At 51.3% G+C, this 17,009-nt stretch overlaps 40 non-coding genes across 40 annotated transcripts; all 40 read right to left on the reverse strand.

Moving 5' to 3' along the window:
* Positions 1–7: 7 nt before the first annotated feature.
* LOC149517524 (5S ribosomal RNA) lies at positions 8–126 on the reverse strand. Its single transcript, XR_016344738.1, has one exon. It is a non-coding gene; the product is annotated as a 5S ribosomal RNA (ribosomal RNA).
* A 312-nt stretch (positions 127–438) lies between these two features.
* LOC149517525 (5S ribosomal RNA) lies at positions 439–557 on the reverse strand. The gene has a single exon (XR_016344739.1). It is a non-coding gene; the product is annotated as a 5S ribosomal RNA (ribosomal RNA).
* Positions 558–869: 312 nt separating this feature from the next.
* Positions 870–988, reverse strand: LOC149517526 (5S ribosomal RNA). Its single transcript, XR_016344740.1, has one exon. It is a non-coding gene; the product is annotated as a 5S ribosomal RNA (ribosomal RNA).
* Positions 989–1,300: 312 nt separating this feature from the next.
* LOC149517527 (5S ribosomal RNA) lies at positions 1,301–1,419 on the reverse strand. Its single transcript, XR_016344741.1, has one exon. It is a non-coding gene; the product is annotated as a 5S ribosomal RNA (ribosomal RNA).
* A 312-nt stretch (positions 1,420–1,731) lies between these two features.
* LOC149517528 (5S ribosomal RNA) lies at positions 1,732–1,850 on the reverse strand. The gene has a single exon (XR_016344742.1). It is a non-coding gene; the product is annotated as a 5S ribosomal RNA (ribosomal RNA).
* A 312-nt stretch (positions 1,851–2,162) lies between these two features.
* LOC149517529 (5S ribosomal RNA) lies at positions 2,163–2,281 on the reverse strand. The gene has a single exon (XR_016344743.1). It is a non-coding gene; the product is annotated as a 5S ribosomal RNA (ribosomal RNA).
* Positions 2,282–2,593: 312 nt separating this feature from the next.
* Positions 2,594–2,712, reverse strand: LOC149517530 (5S ribosomal RNA). Its single transcript, XR_016344744.1, has one exon. It is a non-coding gene; the product is annotated as a 5S ribosomal RNA (ribosomal RNA).
* Positions 2,713–3,024: 312 nt separating this feature from the next.
* LOC149517531 (5S ribosomal RNA) lies at positions 3,025–3,143 on the reverse strand. The gene has a single exon (XR_016344745.1). It is a non-coding gene; the product is annotated as a 5S ribosomal RNA (ribosomal RNA).
* Positions 3,144–3,455: 312 nt separating this feature from the next.
* On the reverse strand, positions 3,456–3,574 carry LOC149517532 (5S ribosomal RNA). Its single transcript, XR_016344746.1, has one exon. It is a non-coding gene; the product is annotated as a 5S ribosomal RNA (ribosomal RNA).
* A 312-nt stretch (positions 3,575–3,886) lies between these two features.
* On the reverse strand, positions 3,887–4,005 carry LOC149517533 (5S ribosomal RNA). Its single transcript, XR_016344748.1, has one exon. It is a non-coding gene; the product is annotated as a 5S ribosomal RNA (ribosomal RNA).
* A 312-nt stretch (positions 4,006–4,317) lies between these two features.
* LOC149517534 (5S ribosomal RNA) lies at positions 4,318–4,436 on the reverse strand. Its single transcript, XR_016344749.1, has one exon. It is a non-coding gene; the product is annotated as a 5S ribosomal RNA (ribosomal RNA).
* A 312-nt stretch (positions 4,437–4,748) lies between these two features.
* On the reverse strand, positions 4,749–4,867 carry LOC149517535 (5S ribosomal RNA). Its single transcript, XR_016344750.1, has one exon. It is a non-coding gene; the product is annotated as a 5S ribosomal RNA (ribosomal RNA).
* A 312-nt stretch (positions 4,868–5,179) lies between these two features.
* On the reverse strand, positions 5,180–5,298 carry LOC149517536 (5S ribosomal RNA). The gene has a single exon (XR_016344751.1). It is a non-coding gene; the product is annotated as a 5S ribosomal RNA (ribosomal RNA).
* Positions 5,299–5,610: 312 nt separating this feature from the next.
* On the reverse strand, positions 5,611–5,729 carry LOC149517537 (5S ribosomal RNA). The gene has a single exon (XR_016344752.1). It is a non-coding gene; the product is annotated as a 5S ribosomal RNA (ribosomal RNA).
* Positions 5,730–6,041: 312 nt separating this feature from the next.
* Positions 6,042–6,160, reverse strand: LOC149517538 (5S ribosomal RNA). The gene has a single exon (XR_016344753.1). It is a non-coding gene; the product is annotated as a 5S ribosomal RNA (ribosomal RNA).
* Positions 6,161–6,472: 312 nt separating this feature from the next.
* Positions 6,473–6,591, reverse strand: LOC149517539 (5S ribosomal RNA). The gene has a single exon (XR_016344754.1). It is a non-coding gene; the product is annotated as a 5S ribosomal RNA (ribosomal RNA).
* Positions 6,592–6,903: 312 nt separating this feature from the next.
* LOC149517540 (5S ribosomal RNA) lies at positions 6,904–7,022 on the reverse strand. Its single transcript, XR_016344755.1, has one exon. It is a non-coding gene; the product is annotated as a 5S ribosomal RNA (ribosomal RNA).
* Positions 7,023–7,334: 312 nt separating this feature from the next.
* LOC149517541 (5S ribosomal RNA) lies at positions 7,335–7,453 on the reverse strand. The gene has a single exon (XR_016344756.1). It is a non-coding gene; the product is annotated as a 5S ribosomal RNA (ribosomal RNA).
* A 312-nt stretch (positions 7,454–7,765) lies between these two features.
* LOC149517542 (5S ribosomal RNA) lies at positions 7,766–7,884 on the reverse strand. The gene has a single exon (XR_016344757.1). It is a non-coding gene; the product is annotated as a 5S ribosomal RNA (ribosomal RNA).
* A 312-nt stretch (positions 7,885–8,196) lies between these two features.
* Positions 8,197–8,315, reverse strand: LOC149517543 (5S ribosomal RNA). Its single transcript, XR_016344760.1, has one exon. It is a non-coding gene; the product is annotated as a 5S ribosomal RNA (ribosomal RNA).
* Positions 8,316–8,627: 312 nt separating this feature from the next.
* Positions 8,628–8,746, reverse strand: LOC149517544 (5S ribosomal RNA). The gene has a single exon (XR_016344761.1). It is a non-coding gene; the product is annotated as a 5S ribosomal RNA (ribosomal RNA).
* Positions 8,747–9,058: 312 nt separating this feature from the next.
* LOC149517545 (5S ribosomal RNA) lies at positions 9,059–9,177 on the reverse strand. The gene has a single exon (XR_016344762.1). It is a non-coding gene; the product is annotated as a 5S ribosomal RNA (ribosomal RNA).
* A 312-nt stretch (positions 9,178–9,489) lies between these two features.
* On the reverse strand, positions 9,490–9,608 carry LOC149517546 (5S ribosomal RNA). The gene has a single exon (XR_016344763.1). It is a non-coding gene; the product is annotated as a 5S ribosomal RNA (ribosomal RNA).
* Positions 9,609–9,920: 312 nt separating this feature from the next.
* Positions 9,921–10,039, reverse strand: LOC149517547 (5S ribosomal RNA). The gene has a single exon (XR_016344764.1). It is a non-coding gene; the product is annotated as a 5S ribosomal RNA (ribosomal RNA).
* Positions 10,040–10,351: 312 nt separating this feature from the next.
* On the reverse strand, positions 10,352–10,470 carry LOC149517548 (5S ribosomal RNA). The gene has a single exon (XR_016344765.1). It is a non-coding gene; the product is annotated as a 5S ribosomal RNA (ribosomal RNA).
* A 312-nt stretch (positions 10,471–10,782) lies between these two features.
* On the reverse strand, positions 10,783–10,901 carry LOC149517549 (5S ribosomal RNA). Its single transcript, XR_016344766.1, has one exon. It is a non-coding gene; the product is annotated as a 5S ribosomal RNA (ribosomal RNA).
* Positions 10,902–11,213: 312 nt separating this feature from the next.
* LOC149517550 (5S ribosomal RNA) lies at positions 11,214–11,332 on the reverse strand. Its single transcript, XR_016344767.1, has one exon. It is a non-coding gene; the product is annotated as a 5S ribosomal RNA (ribosomal RNA).
* A 312-nt stretch (positions 11,333–11,644) lies between these two features.
* On the reverse strand, positions 11,645–11,763 carry LOC149517551 (5S ribosomal RNA). The gene has a single exon (XR_016344768.1). It is a non-coding gene; the product is annotated as a 5S ribosomal RNA (ribosomal RNA).
* Positions 11,764–12,075: 312 nt separating this feature from the next.
* On the reverse strand, positions 12,076–12,194 carry LOC149517552 (5S ribosomal RNA). Its single transcript, XR_016344769.1, has one exon. It is a non-coding gene; the product is annotated as a 5S ribosomal RNA (ribosomal RNA).
* Positions 12,195–12,507: 313 nt separating this feature from the next.
* Positions 12,508–12,626, reverse strand: LOC149517553 (5S ribosomal RNA). The gene has a single exon (XR_016344771.1). It is a non-coding gene; the product is annotated as a 5S ribosomal RNA (ribosomal RNA).
* Positions 12,627–12,938: 312 nt separating this feature from the next.
* Positions 12,939–13,057, reverse strand: LOC149517554 (5S ribosomal RNA). The gene has a single exon (XR_016344772.1). It is a non-coding gene; the product is annotated as a 5S ribosomal RNA (ribosomal RNA).
* Positions 13,058–13,369: 312 nt separating this feature from the next.
* LOC149517555 (5S ribosomal RNA) lies at positions 13,370–13,488 on the reverse strand. The gene has a single exon (XR_016344773.1). It is a non-coding gene; the product is annotated as a 5S ribosomal RNA (ribosomal RNA).
* A 312-nt stretch (positions 13,489–13,800) lies between these two features.
* LOC149517556 (5S ribosomal RNA) lies at positions 13,801–13,919 on the reverse strand. Its single transcript, XR_016344774.1, has one exon. It is a non-coding gene; the product is annotated as a 5S ribosomal RNA (ribosomal RNA).
* Positions 13,920–14,231: 312 nt separating this feature from the next.
* On the reverse strand, positions 14,232–14,350 carry LOC149517557 (5S ribosomal RNA). Its single transcript, XR_016344775.1, has one exon. It is a non-coding gene; the product is annotated as a 5S ribosomal RNA (ribosomal RNA).
* Positions 14,351–14,662: 312 nt separating this feature from the next.
* LOC149517558 (5S ribosomal RNA) lies at positions 14,663–14,781 on the reverse strand. Its single transcript, XR_016344776.1, has one exon. It is a non-coding gene; the product is annotated as a 5S ribosomal RNA (ribosomal RNA).
* A 312-nt stretch (positions 14,782–15,093) lies between these two features.
* On the reverse strand, positions 15,094–15,212 carry LOC149517559 (5S ribosomal RNA). The gene has a single exon (XR_016344777.1). It is a non-coding gene; the product is annotated as a 5S ribosomal RNA (ribosomal RNA).
* A 312-nt stretch (positions 15,213–15,524) lies between these two features.
* On the reverse strand, positions 15,525–15,643 carry LOC149517560 (5S ribosomal RNA). Its single transcript, XR_016344778.1, has one exon. It is a non-coding gene; the product is annotated as a 5S ribosomal RNA (ribosomal RNA).
* A 312-nt stretch (positions 15,644–15,955) lies between these two features.
* LOC149517561 (5S ribosomal RNA) lies at positions 15,956–16,074 on the reverse strand. Its single transcript, XR_016344779.1, has one exon. It is a non-coding gene; the product is annotated as a 5S ribosomal RNA (ribosomal RNA).
* Positions 16,075–16,386: 312 nt separating this feature from the next.
* LOC149517562 (5S ribosomal RNA) lies at positions 16,387–16,505 on the reverse strand. Its single transcript, XR_016344780.1, has one exon. It is a non-coding gene; the product is annotated as a 5S ribosomal RNA (ribosomal RNA).
* Positions 16,506–16,817: 312 nt separating this feature from the next.
* LOC149517563 (5S ribosomal RNA) lies at positions 16,818–16,936 on the reverse strand. The gene has a single exon (XR_016344782.1). It is a non-coding gene; the product is annotated as a 5S ribosomal RNA (ribosomal RNA).
* Between the last annotated feature and the right edge of the window lie 73 nt (positions 16,937–17,009).

Below are 17,009 nucleotides of genomic sequence, written 5' to 3' on the forward strand. Positions count from 1 at the left end.
AGAACGAGGAGTGCAACACGAGGACTTCCCAGGAGGTCACCCATCCTAGTACTACTCTCGCCCAAGCACGCTTAACTGCGGAGTTCTGATGGGATCCGGTGCTTTAGTGCTGGTATGATCGCACCCGTCACTTCTTGCGCAAATTATGTATCCGACCCTTCCTTTCCCGTGCGTTGCTCGACGTGTCACACGCGAGCCCCCGTCCAAAAGATTACGCAATACGCCAAGAAGAGGGGGTTCATCGATTTCTCAACCCGTCATCGATTAATCGCCGCGAACGGTAATCGGCGAGCAAACGATTAAGTATGCAGTAATTGCGACGGACGGATACCAAAAACTAAAAAGAACGTGAGGTGCTGCGAACGGCAATCAACGAACAAGCCCAAGTGCCTGCACGGCAATAAACGACGGAAGAATACCGGAAATTAAAAAGAACGAGGAGTGCAACACGAGGACTTCCCAGGAGGTCACCCATCCTAGTACTACTCTCGCCCAAGCACGCTTAACTGCGGAGTTCTGATGGGATCCGGTGCTTTAGTGCTGGTATGATCGCACCCGTCACTTCTTGCGCAAATTATGTATCCGACCCTTCCTTTCCCGTGCGTTGCTCGACGTGTCACACGCGAGCCCCCGTCCAAAAGATTACGCAATACGCCAAGAAGAGGGGGTTCATCGATTTCTCAACCCGTCATCGATTAATCGCCGCGAACGGTAATCGGCGAGCAAACGATTAAGTATGCAGTAATTGCGACGGACGGATACCAAAAACTAAAAAGAACGTGAGGTGCTGCGAACGGCAATCAACGAACAAGCCCAAGTGCCTGCACGGCAATAAACGACGGAAGAATACCGGAAATTAAAAAGAACGAGGAGTGCAACACGAGGACTTCCCAGGAGGTCACCCATCCTAGTACTACTCTCGCCCAAGCACGCTTAACTGCGGAGTTCTGATGGGATCCGGTGCTTTAGTGCTGGTATGATCGCACCCGTCACTTCTTGCGCAAATTATGTATCCGACCCTTCCTTTCCCGTGCGTTGCTCGACGTGTCACACGCGAGCCCCCGTCCAAAAGATTACGCAATACGCCAAGAAGAGGGGGTTCATCGATTTCTCAACCCGTCATCGATTAATCGCCGCGAACGGTAATCGGCGAGCAAACGATTAAGTATGCAGTAATTGCGACGGACGGATACCAAAAACTAAAAAGAACGTGAGGTGCTGCGAACGGCAATCAACGAACAAGCCCAAGTGCCTGCACGGCAATAAACGACGGAAGAATACCGGAAATTAAAAAGAACGAGGAGTGCAACACGAGGACTTCCCAGGAGGTCACCCATCCTAGTACTACTCTCGCCCAAGCACGCTTAACTGCGGAGTTCTGATGGGATCCGGTGCTTTAGTGCTGGTATGATCGCACCCGTCACTTCTTGCGCAAATTATGTATCCGACCCTTCCTTTCCCGTGCGTTGCTCGACGTGTCACACGCGAGCCCCCGTCCAAAAGATTACGCAATACGCCAAGAAGAGGGGGTTCATCGATTTCTCAACCCGTCATCGATTAATCGCCGCGAACGGTAATCGGCGAGCAAACGATTAAGTATGCAGTAATTGCGACGGACGGATACCAAAAACTAAAAAGAACGTGAGGTGCTGCGAACGGCAATCAACGAACAAGCCCAAGTGCCTGCACGGCAATAAACGACGGAAGAATACCGGAAATTAAAAAGAACGAGGAGTGCAACACGAGGACTTCCCAGGAGGTCACCCATCCTAGTACTACTCTCGCCCAAGCACGCTTAACTGCGGAGTTCTGATGGGATCCGGTGCTTTAGTGCTGGTATGATCGCACCCGTCACTTCTTGCGCAAATTATGTATCCGACCCTTCCTTTCCCGTGCGTTGCTCGACGTGTCACACGCGAGCCCCCGTCCAAAAGATTACGCAATACGCCAAGAAGAGGGGGTTCATCGATTTCTCAACCCGTCATCGATTAATCGCCGCGAACGGTAATCGGCGAGCAAACGATTAAGTATGCAGTAATTGCGACGGACGGATACCAAAAACTAAAAAGAACGTGAGGTGCTGCGAACGGCAATCAACGAACAAGCCCAAGTGCCTGCACGGCAATAAACGACGGAAGAATACCGGAAATTAAAAAGAACGAGGAGTGCAACACGAGGACTTCCCAGGAGGTCACCCATCCTAGTACTACTCTCGCCCAAGCACGCTTAACTGCGGAGTTCTGATGGGATCCGGTGCTTTAGTGCTGGTATGATCGCACCCGTCACTTCTTGCGCAAATTATGTATCCGACCCTTCCTTTCCCGTGCGTTGCTCGACGTGTCACACGCGAGCCCCCGTCCAAAAGATTACGCAATACGCCAAGAAGAGGGGGTTCATCGATTTCTCAACCCGTCATCGATTAATCGCCGCGAACGGTAATCGGCGAGCAAACGATTAAGTATGCAGTAATTGCGACGGACGGATACCAAAAACTAAAAAGAACGTGAGGTGCTGCGAACGGCAATCAACGAACAAGCCCAAGTGCCTGCACGGCAATAAACGACGGAAGAATACCGGAAATTAAAAAGAACGAGGAGTGCAACACGAGGACTTCCCAGGAGGTCACCCATCCTAGTACTACTCTCGCCCAAGCACGCTTAACTGCGGAGTTCTGATGGGATCCGGTGCTTTAGTGCTGGTATGATCGCACCCGTCACTTCTTGCGCAAATTATGTATCCGACCCTTCCTTTCCCGTGCGTTGCTCGACGTGTCACACGCGAGCCCCCGTCCAAAAGATTACGCAATACGCCAAGAAGAGGGGGTTCATCGATTTCTCAACCCGTCATCGATTAATCGCCGCGAACGGTAATCGGCGAGCAAACGATTAAGTATGCAGTAATTGCGACGGACGGATACCAAAAACTAAAAAGAACGTGAGGTGCTGCGAACGGCAATCAACGAACAAGCCCAAGTGCCTGCACGGCAATAAACGACGGAAGAATACCGGAAATTAAAAAGAACGAGGAGTGCAACACGAGGACTTCCCAGGAGGTCACCCATCCTAGTACTACTCTCGCCCAAGCACGCTTAACTGCGGAGTTCTGATGGGATCCGGTGCTTTAGTGCTGGTATGATCGCACCCGTCACTTCTTGCGCAAATTATGTATCCGACCCTTCCTTTCCCGTGCGTTGCTCGACGTGTCACACGCGAGCCCCCGTCCAAAAGATTACGCAATACGCCAAGAAGAGGGGGTTCATCGATTTCTCAACCCGTCATCGATTAATCGCCGCGAACGGTAATCGGCGAGCAAACGATTAAGTATGCAGTAATTGCGACGGACGGATACCAAAAACTAAAAAGAACGTGAGGTGCTGCGAACGGCAATCAACGAACAAGCCCAAGTGCCTGCACGGCAATAAACGACGGAAGAATACCGGAAATTAAAAAGAACGAGGAGTGCAACACGAGGACTTCCCAGGAGGTCACCCATCCTAGTACTACTCTCGCCCAAGCACGCTTAACTGCGGAGTTCTGATGGGATCCGGTGCTTTAGTGCTGGTATGATCGCACCCGTCACTTCTTGCGCAAATTATGTATCCGACCCTTCCTTTCCCGTGCGTTGCTCGACGTGTCACACGCGAGCCCCCGTCCAAAAGATTACGCAATACGCCAAGAAGAGGGGGTTCATCGATTTCTCAACCCGTCATCGATTAATCGCCGCGAACGGTAATCGGCGAGCAAACGATTAAGTATGCAGTAATTGCGACGGACGGATACCAAAAACTAAAAAGAACGTGAGGTGCTGCGAACGGCAATCAACGAACAAGCCCAAGTGCCTGCACGGCAATAAACGACGGAAGAATACCGGAAATTAAAAAGAACGAGGAGTGCAACACGAGGACTTCCCAGGAGGTCACCCATCCTAGTACTACTCTCGCCCAAGCACGCTTAACTGCGGAGTTCTGATGGGATCCGGTGCTTTAGTGCTGGTATGATCGCACCCGTCACTTCTTGCGCAAATTATGTATCCGACCCTTCCTTTCCCGTGCGTTGCTCGACGTGTCACACGCGAGCCCCCGTCCAAAAGATTACGCAATACGCCAAGAAGAGGGGGTTCATCGATTTCTCAACCCGTCATCGATTAATCGCCGCGAACGGTAATCGGCGAGCAAACGATTAAGTATGCAGTAATTGCGACGGACGGATACCAAAAACTAAAAAGAACGTGAGGTGCTGCGAACGGCAATCAACGAACAAGCCCAAGTGCCTGCACGGCAATAAACGACGGAAGAATACCGGAAATTAAAAAGAACGAGGAGTGCAACACGAGGACTTCCCAGGAGGTCACCCATCCTAGTACTACTCTCGCCCAAGCACGCTTAACTGCGGAGTTCTGATGGGATCCGGTGCTTTAGTGCTGGTATGATCGCACCCGTCACTTCTTGCGCAAATTATGTATCCGACCCTTCCTTTCCCGTGCGTTGCTCGACGTGTCACACGCGAGCCCCCGTCCAAAAGATTACGCAATACGCCAAGAAGAGGGGGTTCATCGATTTCTCAACCCGTCATCGATTAATCGCCGCGAACGGTAATCGGCGAGCAAACGATTAAGTATGCAGTAATTGCGACGGACGGATACCAAAAACTAAAAAGAACGTGAGGTGCTGCGAACGGCAATCAACGAACAAGCCCAAGTGCCTGCACGGCAATAAACGACGGAAGAATACCGGAAATTAAAAAGAACGAGGAGTGCAACACGAGGACTTCCCAGGAGGTCACCCATCCTAGTACTACTCTCGCCCAAGCACGCTTAACTGCGGAGTTCTGATGGGATCCGGTGCTTTAGTGCTGGTATGATCGCACCCGTCACTTCTTGCGCAAATTATGTATCCGACCCTTCCTTTCCCGTGCGTTGCTCGACGTGTCACACGCGAGCCCCCGTCCAAAAGATTACGCAATACGCCAAGAAGAGGGGGTTCATCGATTTCTCAACCCGTCATCGATTAATCGCCGCGAACGGTAATCGGCGAGCAAACGATTAAGTATGCAGTAATTGCGACGGACGGATACCAAAAACTAAAAAGAACGTGAGGTGCTGCGAACGGCAATCAACGAACAAGCCCAAGTGCCTGCACGGCAATAAACGACGGAAGAATACCGGAAATTAAAAAGAACGAGGAGTGCAACACGAGGACTTCCCAGGAGGTCACCCATCCTAGTACTACTCTCGCCCAAGCACGCTTAACTGCGGAGTTCTGATGGGATCCGGTGCTTTAGTGCTGGTATGATCGCACCCGTCACTTCTTGCGCAAATTATGTATCCGACCCTTCCTTTCCCGTGCGTTGCTCGACGTGTCACACGCGAGCCCCCGTCCAAAAGATTACGCAATACGCCAAGAAGAGGGGGTTCATCGATTTCTCAACCCGTCATCGATTAATCGCCGCGAACGGTAATCGGCGAGCAAACGATTAAGTATGCAGTAATTGCGACGGACGGATACCAAAAACTAAAAAGAACGTGAGGTGCTGCGAACGGCAATCAACGAACAAGCCCAAGTGCCTGCACGGCAATAAACGACGGAAGAATACCGGAAATTAAAAAGAACGAGGAGTGCAACACGAGGACTTCCCAGGAGGTCACCCATCCTAGTACTACTCTCGCCCAAGCACGCTTAACTGCGGAGTTCTGATGGGATCCGGTGCTTTAGTGCTGGTATGATCGCACCCGTCACTTCTTGCGCAAATTATGTATCCGACCCTTCCTTTCCCGTGCGTTGCTCGACGTGTCACACGCGAGCCCCCGTCCAAAAGATTACGCAATACGCCAAGAAGAGGGGGTTCATCGATTTCTCAACCCGTCATCGATTAATCGCCGCGAACGGTAATCGGCGAGCAAACGATTAAGTATGCAGTAATTGCGACGGACGGATACCAAAAACTAAAAAGAACGTGAGGTGCTGCGAACGGCAATCAACGAACAAGCCCAAGTGCCTGCACGGCAATAAACGACGGAAGAATACCGGAAATTAAAAAGAACGAGGAGTGCAACACGAGGACTTCCCAGGAGGTCACCCATCCTAGTACTACTCTCGCCCAAGCACGCTTAACTGCGGAGTTCTGATGGGATCCGGTGCTTTAGTGCTGGTATGATCGCACCCGTCACTTCTTGCGCAAATTATGTATCCGACCCTTCCTTTCCCGTGCGTTGCTCGACGTGTCACACGCGAGCCCCCGTCCAAAAGATTACGCAATACGCCAAGAAGAGGGGGTTCATCGATTTCTCAACCCGTCATCGATTAATCGCCGCGAACGGTAATCGGCGAGCAAACGATTAAGTATGCAGTAATTGCGACGGACGGATACCAAAAACTAAAAAGAACGTGAGGTGCTGCGAACGGCAATCAACGAACAAGCCCAAGTGCCTGCACGGCAATAAACGACGGAAGAATACCGGAAATTAAAAAGAACGAGGAGTGCAACACGAGGACTTCCCAGGAGGTCACCCATCCTAGTACTACTCTCGCCCAAGCACGCTTAACTGCGGAGTTCTGATGGGATCCGGTGCTTTAGTGCTGGTATGATCGCACCCGTCACTTCTTGCGCAAATTATGTATCCGACCCTTCCTTTCCCGTGCGTTGCTCGACGTGTCACACGCGAGCCCCCGTCCAAAAGATTACGCAATACGCCAAGAAGAGGGGGTTCATCGATTTCTCAACCCGTCATCGATTAATCGCCGCGAACGGTAATCGGCGAGCAAACGATTAAGTATGCAGTAATTGCGACGGACGGATACCAAAAACTAAAAAGAACGTGAGGTGCTGCGAACGGCAATCAACGAACAAGCCCAAGTGCCTGCACGGCAATAAACGACGGAAGAATACCGGAAATTAAAAAGAACGAGGAGTGCAACACGAGGACTTCCCAGGAGGTCACCCATCCTAGTACTACTCTCGCCCAAGCACGCTTAACTGCGGAGTTCTGATGGGATCCGGTGCTTTAGTGCTGGTATGATCGCACCCGTCACTTCTTGCGCAAATTATGTATCCGACCCTTCCTTTCCCGTGCGTTGCTCGACGTGTCACACGCGAGCCCCCGTCCAAAAGATTACGCAATACGCCAAGAAGAGGGGGTTCATCGATTTCTCAACCCGTCATCGATTAATCGCCGCGAACGGTAATCGGCGAGCAAACGATTAAGTATGCAGTAATTGCGACGGACGGATACCAAAAACTAAAAAGAACGTGAGGTGCTGCGAACGGCAATCAACGAACAAGCCCAAGTGCCTGCACGGCAATAAACGACGGAAGAATACCGGAAATTAAAAAGAACGAGGAGTGCAACACGAGGACTTCCCAGGAGGTCACCCATCCTAGTACTACTCTCGCCCAAGCACGCTTAACTGCGGAGTTCTGATGGGATCCGGTGCTTTAGTGCTGGTATGATCGCACCCGTCACTTCTTGCGCAAATTATGTATCCGACCCTTCCTTTCCCGTGCGTTGCTCGACGTGTCACACGCGAGCCCCCGTCCAAAAGATTACGCAATACGCCAAGAAGAGGGGGTTCATCGATTTCTCAACCCGTCATCGATTAATCGCCGCGAACGGTAATCGGCGAGCAAACGATTAAGTATGCAGTAATTGCGACGGACGGATACCAAAAACTAAAAAGAACGTGAGGTGCTGCGAACGGCAATCAACGAACAAGCCCAAGTGCCTGCACGGCAATAAACGACGGAAGAATACCGGAAATTAAAAAGAACGAGGAGTGCAACACGAGGACTTCCCAGGAGGTCACCCATCCTAGTACTACTCTCGCCCAAGCACGCTTAACTGCGGAGTTCTGATGGGATCCGGTGCTTTAGTGCTGGTATGATCGCACCCGTCACTTCTTGCGCAAATTATGTATCCGACCCTTCCTTTCCCGTGCGTTGCTCGACGTGTCACACGCGAGCCCCCGTCCAAAAGATTACGCAATACGCCAAGAAGAGGGGGTTCATCGATTTCTCAACCCGTCATCGATTAATCGCCGCGAACGGTAATCGGCGAGCAAACGATTAAGTATGCAGTAATTGCGACGGACGGATACCAAAAACTAAAAAGAACGTGAGGTGCTGCGAACGGCAATCAACGAACAAGCCCAAGTGCCTGCACGGCAATAAACGACGGAAGAATACCGGAAATTAAAAAGAACGAGGAGTGCAACACGAGGACTTCCCAGGAGGTCACCCATCCTAGTACTACTCTCGCCCAAGCACGCTTAACTGCGGAGTTCTGATGGGATCCGGTGCTTTAGTGCTGGTATGATCGCACCCGTCACTTCTTGCGCAAATTATGTATCCGACCCTTCCTTTCCCGTGCGTTGCTCGACGTGTCACACGCGAGCCCCCGTCCAAAAGATTACGCAATACGCCAAGAAGAGGGGGTTCATCGATTTCTCAACCCGTCATCGATTAATCGCCGCGAACGGTAATCGGCGAGCAAACGATTAAGTATGCAGTAATTGCGACGGACGGATACCAAAAACTAAAAAGAACGTGAGGTGCTGCGAACGGCAATCAACGAACAAGCCCAAGTGCCTGCACGGCAATAAACGACGGAAGAATACCGGAAATTAAAAAGAACGAGGAGTGCAACACGAGGACTTCCCAGGAGGTCACCCATCCTAGTACTACTCTCGCCCAAGCACGCTTAACTGCGGAGTTCTGATGGGATCCGGTGCTTTAGTGCTGGTATGATCGCACCCGTCACTTCTTGCGCAAATTATGTATCCGACCCTTCCTTTCCCGTGCGTTGCTCGACGTGTCACACGCGAGCCCCCGTCCAAAAGATTACGCAATACGCCAAGAAGAGGGGGTTCATCGATTTCTCAACCCGTCATCGATTAATCGCCGCGAACGGTAATCGGCGAGCAAACGATTAAGTATGCAGTAATTGCGACGGACGGATACCAAAAACTAAAAAGAACGTGAGGTGCTGCGAACGGCAATCAACGAACAAGCCCAAGTGCCTGCACGGCAATAAACGACGGAAGAATACCGGAAATTAAAAAGAACGAGGAGTGCAACACGAGGACTTCCCAGGAGGTCACCCATCCTAGTACTACTCTCGCCCAAGCACGCTTAACTGCGGAGTTCTGATGGGATCCGGTGCTTTAGTGCTGGTATGATCGCACCCGTCACTTCTTGCGCAAATTATGTATCCGACCCTTCCTTTCCCGTGCGTTGCTCGACGTGTCACACGCGAGCCCCCGTCCAAAAGATTACGCAATACGCCAAGAAGAGGGGGTTCATCGATTTCTCAACCCGTCATCGATTAATCGCCGCGAACGGTAATCGGCGAGCAAACGATTAAGTATGCAGTAATTGCGACGGACGGATACCAAAAACTAAAAAGAACGTGAGGTGCTGCGAACGGCAATCAACGAACAAGCCCAAGTGCCTGCACGGCAATAAACGACGGAAGAATACCGGAAATTAAAAAGAACGAGGAGTGCAACACGAGGACTTCCCAGGAGGTCACCCATCCTAGTACTACTCTCGCCCAAGCACGCTTAACTGCGGAGTTCTGATGGGATCCGGTGCTTTAGTGCTGGTATGATCGCACCCGTCACTTCTTGCGCAAATTATGTATCCGACCCTTCCTTTCCCGTGCGTTGCTCGACGTGTCACACGCGAGCCCCCGTCCAAAAGATTACGCAATACGCCAAGAAGAGGGGGTTCATCGATTTCTCAACCCGTCATCGATTAATCGCCGCGAACGGTAATCGGCGAGCAAACGATTAAGTATGCAGTAATTGCGACGGACGGATACCAAAAACTAAAAAGAACGTGAGGTGCTGCGAACGGCAATCAACGAACAAGCCCAAGTGCCTGCACGGCAATAAACGACGGAAGAATACCGGAAATTAAAAAGAACGAGGAGTGCAACACGAGGACTTCCCAGGAGGTCACCCATCCTAGTACTACTCTCGCCCAAGCACGCTTAACTGCGGAGTTCTGATGGGATCCGGTGCTTTAGTGCTGGTATGATCGCACCCGTCACTTCTTGCGCAAATTATGTATCCGACCCTTCCTTTCCCGTGCGTTGCTCGACGTGTCACACGCGAGCCCCCGTCCAAAAGATTACGCAATACGCCAAGAAGAGGGGGTTCATCGATTTCTCAACCCGTCATCGATTAATCGCCGCGAACGGTAATCGGCGAGCAAACGATTAAGTATGCAGTAATTGCGACGGACGGATACCAAAAACTAAAAAGAACGTGAGGTGCTGCGAACGGCAATCAACGAACAAGCCCAAGTGCCTGCACGGCAATAAACGACGGAAGAATACCGGAAATTAAAAAGAACGAGGAGTGCAACACGAGGACTTCCCAGGAGGTCACCCATCCTAGTACTACTCTCGCCCAAGCACGCTTAACTGCGGAGTTCTGATGGGATCCGGTGCTTTAGTGCTGGTATGATCGCACCCGTCACTTCTTGCGCAAATTATGTATCCGACCCTTCCTTTCCCGTGCGTTGCTCGACGTGTCACACGCGAGCCCCCGTCCAAAAGATTACGCAATACGCCAAGAAGAGGGGGTTCATCGATTTCTCAACCCGTCATCGATTAATCGCCGCGAACGGTAATCGGCGAGCAAACGATTAAGTATGCAGTAATTGCGACGGACGGATACCAAAAACTAAAAAGAACGTGAGGTGCTGCGAACGGCAATCAACGAACAAGCCCAAGTGCCTGCACGGCAATAAACGACGGAAGAATACCGGAAATTAAAAAGAACGAGGAGTGCAACACGAGGACTTCCCAGGAGGTCACCCATCCTAGTACTACTCTCGCCCAAGCACGCTTAACTGCGGAGTTCTGATGGGATCCGGTGCTTTAGTGCTGGTATGATCGCACCCGTCACTTCTTGCGCAAATTATGTATCCGACCCTTCCTTTCCCGTGCGTTGCTCGACGTGTCACACGCGAGCCCCCGTCCAAAAGATTACGCAATACGCCAAGAAGAGGGGGTTCATCGATTTCTCAACCCGTCATCGATTAATCGCCGCGAACGGTAATCGGCGAGCAAACGATTAAGTATGCAGTAATTGCGACGGACGGATACCAAAAACTAAAAAGAACGTGAGGTGCTGCGAACGGCAATCAACGAACAAGCCCAAGTGCCTGCACGGCAATAAACGACGGAAGAATACCGGAAATTAAAAAGAACGAGGAGTGCAACACGAGGACTTCCCAGGAGGTCACCCATCCTAGTACTACTCTCGCCCAAGCACGCTTAACTGCGGAGTTCTGATGGGATCCGGTGCTTTAGTGCTGGTATGATCGCACCCGTCACTTCTTGCGCAAATTATGTATCCGACCCTTCCTTTCCCGTGCGTTGCTCGACGTGTCACACGCGAGCCCCCGTCCAAAAGATTACGCAATACGCCAAGAAGAGGGGGTTCATCGATTTCTCAACCCGTCATCGATTAATCGCCGCGAACGGTAATCGGCGAGCAAACGATTAAGTATGCAGTAATTGCGACGGACGGATACCAAAAACTAAAAAGAACGTGAGGTGCTGCGAACGGCAATCAACGAACAAGCCCAAGTGCCTGCACGGCAATAAACGACGGAAGAATACCGGAAATTAAAAAGAACGAGGAGTGCAACACGAGGACTTCCCAGGAGGTCACCCATCCTAGTACTACTCTCGCCCAAGCACGCTTAACTGCGGAGTTCTGATGGGATCCGGTGCTTTAGTGCTGGTATGATCGCACCCGTCACTTCTTGCGCAAATTATGTATCCGACCCTTCCTTTCCCGTGCGTTGCTCGACGTGTCACACGCGAGCCCCCGTCCAAAAGATTACGCAATACGCCAAGAAGAGGGGGTTCATCGATTTCTCAACCCGTCATCGATTAATCGCCGCGAACGGTAATCGGCGAGCAAACGATTAAGTATGCAGTAATTGCGACGGACGGATACCAAAAACTAAAAAGAACGTGAGGTGCTGCGAACGGCAATCAACGAACAAGCCCAAGTGCCTGCACGGCAATAAACGACGGAAGAATACCGGAAATTAAAAAGAACGAGGAGTGCAACACGAGGACTTCCCAGGAGGTCACCCATCCTAGTACTACTCTCGCCCAAGCACGCTTAACTGCGGAGTTCTGATGGGATCCGGTGCTTTAGTGCTGGTATGATCGCACCCGTCACTTCTTGCGCAAATTATGTATCCGACCCTTCCTTTCCCGTGCGTTGCTCGACGTGTCACACGCGAGCCCCCGTCCAAAAGATTACGCAATACGCCAAGAAGAGGGGGTTCATCGATTTCTCAACCCGTCATCGATTAATCGCCTGCGAACGGTAATCGGCGAGCAAACGATTAAGTATGCAGTAATTGCGACGGACGGATACCAAAAACTAAAAAGAACGTGAGGTGCTGCGAACGGCAATCAACGAACAAGCCCAAGTGCCTGCACGGCAATAAACGACGGAAGAATACCGGAAATTAAAAAGAACGAGGAGTGCAACACGAGGACTTCCCAGGAGGTCACCCATCCTAGTACTACTCTCGCCCAAGCACGCTTAACTGCGGAGTTCTGATGGGATCCGGTGCTTTAGTGCTGGTATGATCGCACCCGTCACTTCTTGCGCAAATTATGTATCCGACCCTTCCTTTCCCGTGCGTTGCTCGACGTGTCACACGCGAGCCCCCGTCCAAAAGATTACGCAATACGCCAAGAAGAGGGGGTTCATCGATTTCTCAACCCGTCATCGATTAATCGCCGCGAACGGTAATCGGCGAGCAAACGATTAAGTATGCAGTAATTGCGACGGACGGATACCAAAAACTAAAAAGAACGTGAGGTGCTGCGAACGGCAATCAACGAACAAGCCCAAGTGCCTGCACGGCAATAAACGACGGAAGAATACCGGAAATTAAAAAGAACGAGGAGTGCAACACGAGGACTTCCCAGGAGGTCACCCATCCTAGTACTACTCTCGCCCAAGCACGCTTAACTGCGGAGTTCTGATGGGATCCGGTGCTTTAGTGCTGGTATGATCGCACCCGTCACTTCTTGCGCAAATTATGTATCCGACCCTTCCTTTCCCGTGCGTTGCTCGACGTGTCACACGCGAGCCCCCGTCCAAAAGATTACGCAATACGCCAAGAAGAGGGGGTTCATCGATTTCTCAACCCGTCATCGATTAATCGCCGCGAACGGTAATCGGCGAGCAAACGATTAAGTATGCAGTAATTGCGACGGACGGATACCAAAAACTAAAAAGAACGTGAGGTGCTGCGAACGGCAATCAACGAACAAGCCCAAGTGCCTGCACGGCAATAAACGACGGAAGAATACCGGAAATTAAAAAGAACGAGGAGTGCAACACGAGGACTTCCCAGGAGGTCACCCATCCTAGTACTACTCTCGCCCAAGCACGCTTAACTGCGGAGTTCTGATGGGATCCGGTGCTTTAGTGCTGGTATGATCGCACCCGTCACTTCTTGCGCAAATTATGTATCCGACCCTTCCTTTCCCGTGCGTTGCTCGACGTGTCACACGCGAGCCCCCGTCCAAAAGATTACGCAATACGCCAAGAAGAGGGGGTTCATCGATTTCTCAACCCGTCATCGATTAATCGCCGCGAACGGTAATCGGCGAGCAAACGATTAAGTATGCAGTAATTGCGACGGACGGATACCAAAAACTAAAAAGAACGTGAGGTGCTGCGAACGGCAATCAACGAACAAGCCCAAGTGCCTGCACGGCAATAAACGACGGAAGAATACCGGAAATTAAAAAGAACGAGGAGTGCAACACGAGGACTTCCCAGGAGGTCACCCATCCTAGTACTACTCTCGCCCAAGCACGCTTAACTGCGGAGTTCTGATGGGATCCGGTGCTTTAGTGCTGGTATGATCGCACCCGTCACTTCTTGCGCAAATTATGTATCCGACCCTTCCTTTCCCGTGCGTTGCTCGACGTGTCACACGCGAGCCCCCGTCCAAAAGATTACGCAATACGCCAAGAAGAGGGGGTTCATCGATTTCTCAACCCGTCATCGATTAATCGCCGCGAACGGTAATCGGCGAGCAAACGATTAAGTATGCAGTAATTGCGACGGACGGATACCAAAAACTAAAAAGAACGTGAGGTGCTGCGAACGGCAATCAACGAACAAGCCCAAGTGCCTGCACGGCAATAAACGACGGAAGAATACCGGAAATTAAAAAGAACGAGGAGTGCAACACGAGGACTTCCCAGGAGGTCACCCATCCTAGTACTACTCTCGCCCAAGCACGCTTAACTGCGGAGTTCTGATGGGATCCGGTGCTTTAGTGCTGGTATGATCGCACCCGTCACTTCTTGCGCAAATTATGTATCCGACCCTTCCTTTCCCGTGCGTTGCTCGACGTGTCACACGCGAGCCCCCGTCCAAAAGATTACGCAATACGCCAAGAAGAGGGGGTTCATCGATTTCTCAACCCGTCATCGATTAATCGCCGCGAACGGTAATCGGCGAGCAAACGATTAAGTATGCAGTAATTGCGACGGACGGATACCAAAAACTAAAAAGAACGTGAGGTGCTGCGAACGGCAATCAACGAACAAGCCCAAGTGCCTGCACGGCAATAAACGACGGAAGAATACCGGAAATTAAAAAGAACGAGGAGTGCAACACGAGGACTTCCCAGGAGGTCACCCATCCTAGTACTACTCTCGCCCAAGCACGCTTAACTGCGGAGTTCTGATGGGATCCGGTGCTTTAGTGCTGGTATGATCGCACCCGTCACTTCTTGCGCAAATTATGTATCCGACCCTTCCTTTCCCGTGCGTTGCTCGACGTGTCACACGCGAGCCCCCGTCCAAAAGATTACGCAATACGCCAAGAAGAGGGGGTTCATCGATTTCTCAACCCGTCATCGATTAATCGCCGCGAACGGTAATCGGCGAGCAAACGATTAAGTATGCAGTAATTGCGACGGACGGATACCAAAAACTAAAAAGAACGTGAGGTGCTGCGAACGGCAATCAACGAACAAGCCCAAGTGCCTGCACGGCAATAAACGACGGAAGAATACCGGAAATTAAAAAGAACGAGGAGTGCAACACGAGGACTTCCCAGGAGGTCACCCATCCTAGTACTACTCTCGCCCAAGCACGCTTAACTGCGGAGTTCTGATGGGATCCGGTGCTTTAGTGCTGGTATGATCGCACCCGTCACTTCTTGCGCAAATTATGTATCCGACCCTTCCTTTCCCGTGCGTTGCTCGACGTGTCACACGCGAGCCCCCGTCCAAAAGATTACGCAATACGCCAAGAAGAGGGGGTTCATCGATTTCTCAACCCGTCATCGATTAATCGCCGCGAACGGTAATCGGCGAGCAAACGATTAAGTATGCAGTAATTGCGACGGACGGATACCAAAAACTAAAAAGAACGTGAGGTGCTGCGAACGGCAATCAACGAACAAGCCCAAGTGCCTGCACGGCAATAAACGACGGAAGAATACCGGAAATTAAAAAGAACGAGGAGTGCAACACGAGGACTTCCCAGGAGGTCACCCATCCTAGTACTACTCTCGCCCAAGCACGCTTAACTGCGGAGTTCTGATGGGATCCGGTGCTTTAGTGCTGGTATGATCGCACCCGTCACTTCTTGCGCAAATTATGTATCCGACCCTTCCTTTCCCGTGCGTTGCTCGACGTGTCACACGCGAGCCCCCGTCCAAAAGATTACGCAATACGCCAAGAAGAGGGGGTTCATCGATTTCTCAACCCGTCATCGATTAATCGCCGCGAACGGTAATCGGCGAGCAAACGATTAAGTATGCAGTAATTGCGACGGACGGATACCAAAAACTAAAAAGAACGTGAGGTGCTGCGAACGGCAATCAACGAACAAGCCCAAGTGCCTGCACGGCAATAAACGACGGAAGAATACCGGAAATTAAAAAGAACGAGGAGTGCAACACGAGGACTTCCCAGGAGGTCACCCATCCTAGTACTACTCTCGCCCAAGCACGCTTAACTGCGGAGTTCTGATGGGATCCGGTGCTTTAGTGCTGGTATGATCGCACCCGTCACTTCTTGCGCAAATTATGTATCCGACCCTTCCTTTCCCGTGCGTTGCTCGACGTGTCACACGCGAGCCCCCGTCCAAAAGATTACGCAATACGCCAAGAAGAGGGGGTTCATCGATTTCTCAACCCGTCATCGATTAATCGCCGCGAACGGTAATCGGCGAGCAAACGATTAAGTATGCAGTAATTGCGACGGACGGATACCAAAAACTAAAAAGAACGTGAGGTGCTGCGAACGGCAATCAACGAACAAGCCCAAGTGCCTGCACGGCAATAAACGACGGAAGAATACCGGAAATTAAAAAGAACGAGGAGTGCAACACGAGGACTTCCCAGGAGGTCACCCATCCTAGTACTACTCTCGCCCAAGCACGCTTAACTGCGGAGTTCTGATGGGATCCGGTGCTTTAGTGCTGGTATGATCGCACCCGTCACTTCTTGCGCAAATTATGTATCCGACCCTTCCTTTCCCGTGCGTTGCTCGACGTGTCACACGCGAGCCCCCGTCCAAAAGATTACGCAATACGCCAAGAAGAGGGGGTTCATCGATTTCTCAACCCGTCATCGATTAATCGCCGCGAACGGTAATCGGCGAGCAAACGATTAAGTATGCAGTAATTGCGACGGACGGATACCAAAAACTAAAAAGAACGTGAGGTGCTGCGAACGGCAATCAACGAACAAGCCCAAGTGCCTGCACGGCAATAAACGACGGAAGAATACCGGAAATTAAAAAGAACGAGGAGTGCAACACGAGGACTTCCCAGGAGGTCACCCATCCTAGTACTACTCTCGCCCAAGCACGCTTAACTGCGGAGTTCTGATGGGATCCGGTGCTTTAGTGCTGGTATGATCGCACCCGTCACTTCTTGCGCAAATTATGTATCCGACCCTTCCTTTCCCGTGCGTTGCTCGACGTGTCACACGCGAGCCC

This window comes from Durio zibethinus, chromosome 8 (genome assembly GCF_047325235.1).
Source record: "Durio zibethinus cultivar Kanyao isolate XHJ-2024 chromosome 8, ASM4732523v1, whole genome shotgun sequence".
Classification (NCBI taxonomy): domain Eukaryota; kingdom Viridiplantae; phylum Streptophyta; class Magnoliopsida; order Malvales; family Malvaceae; genus Durio; species Durio zibethinus.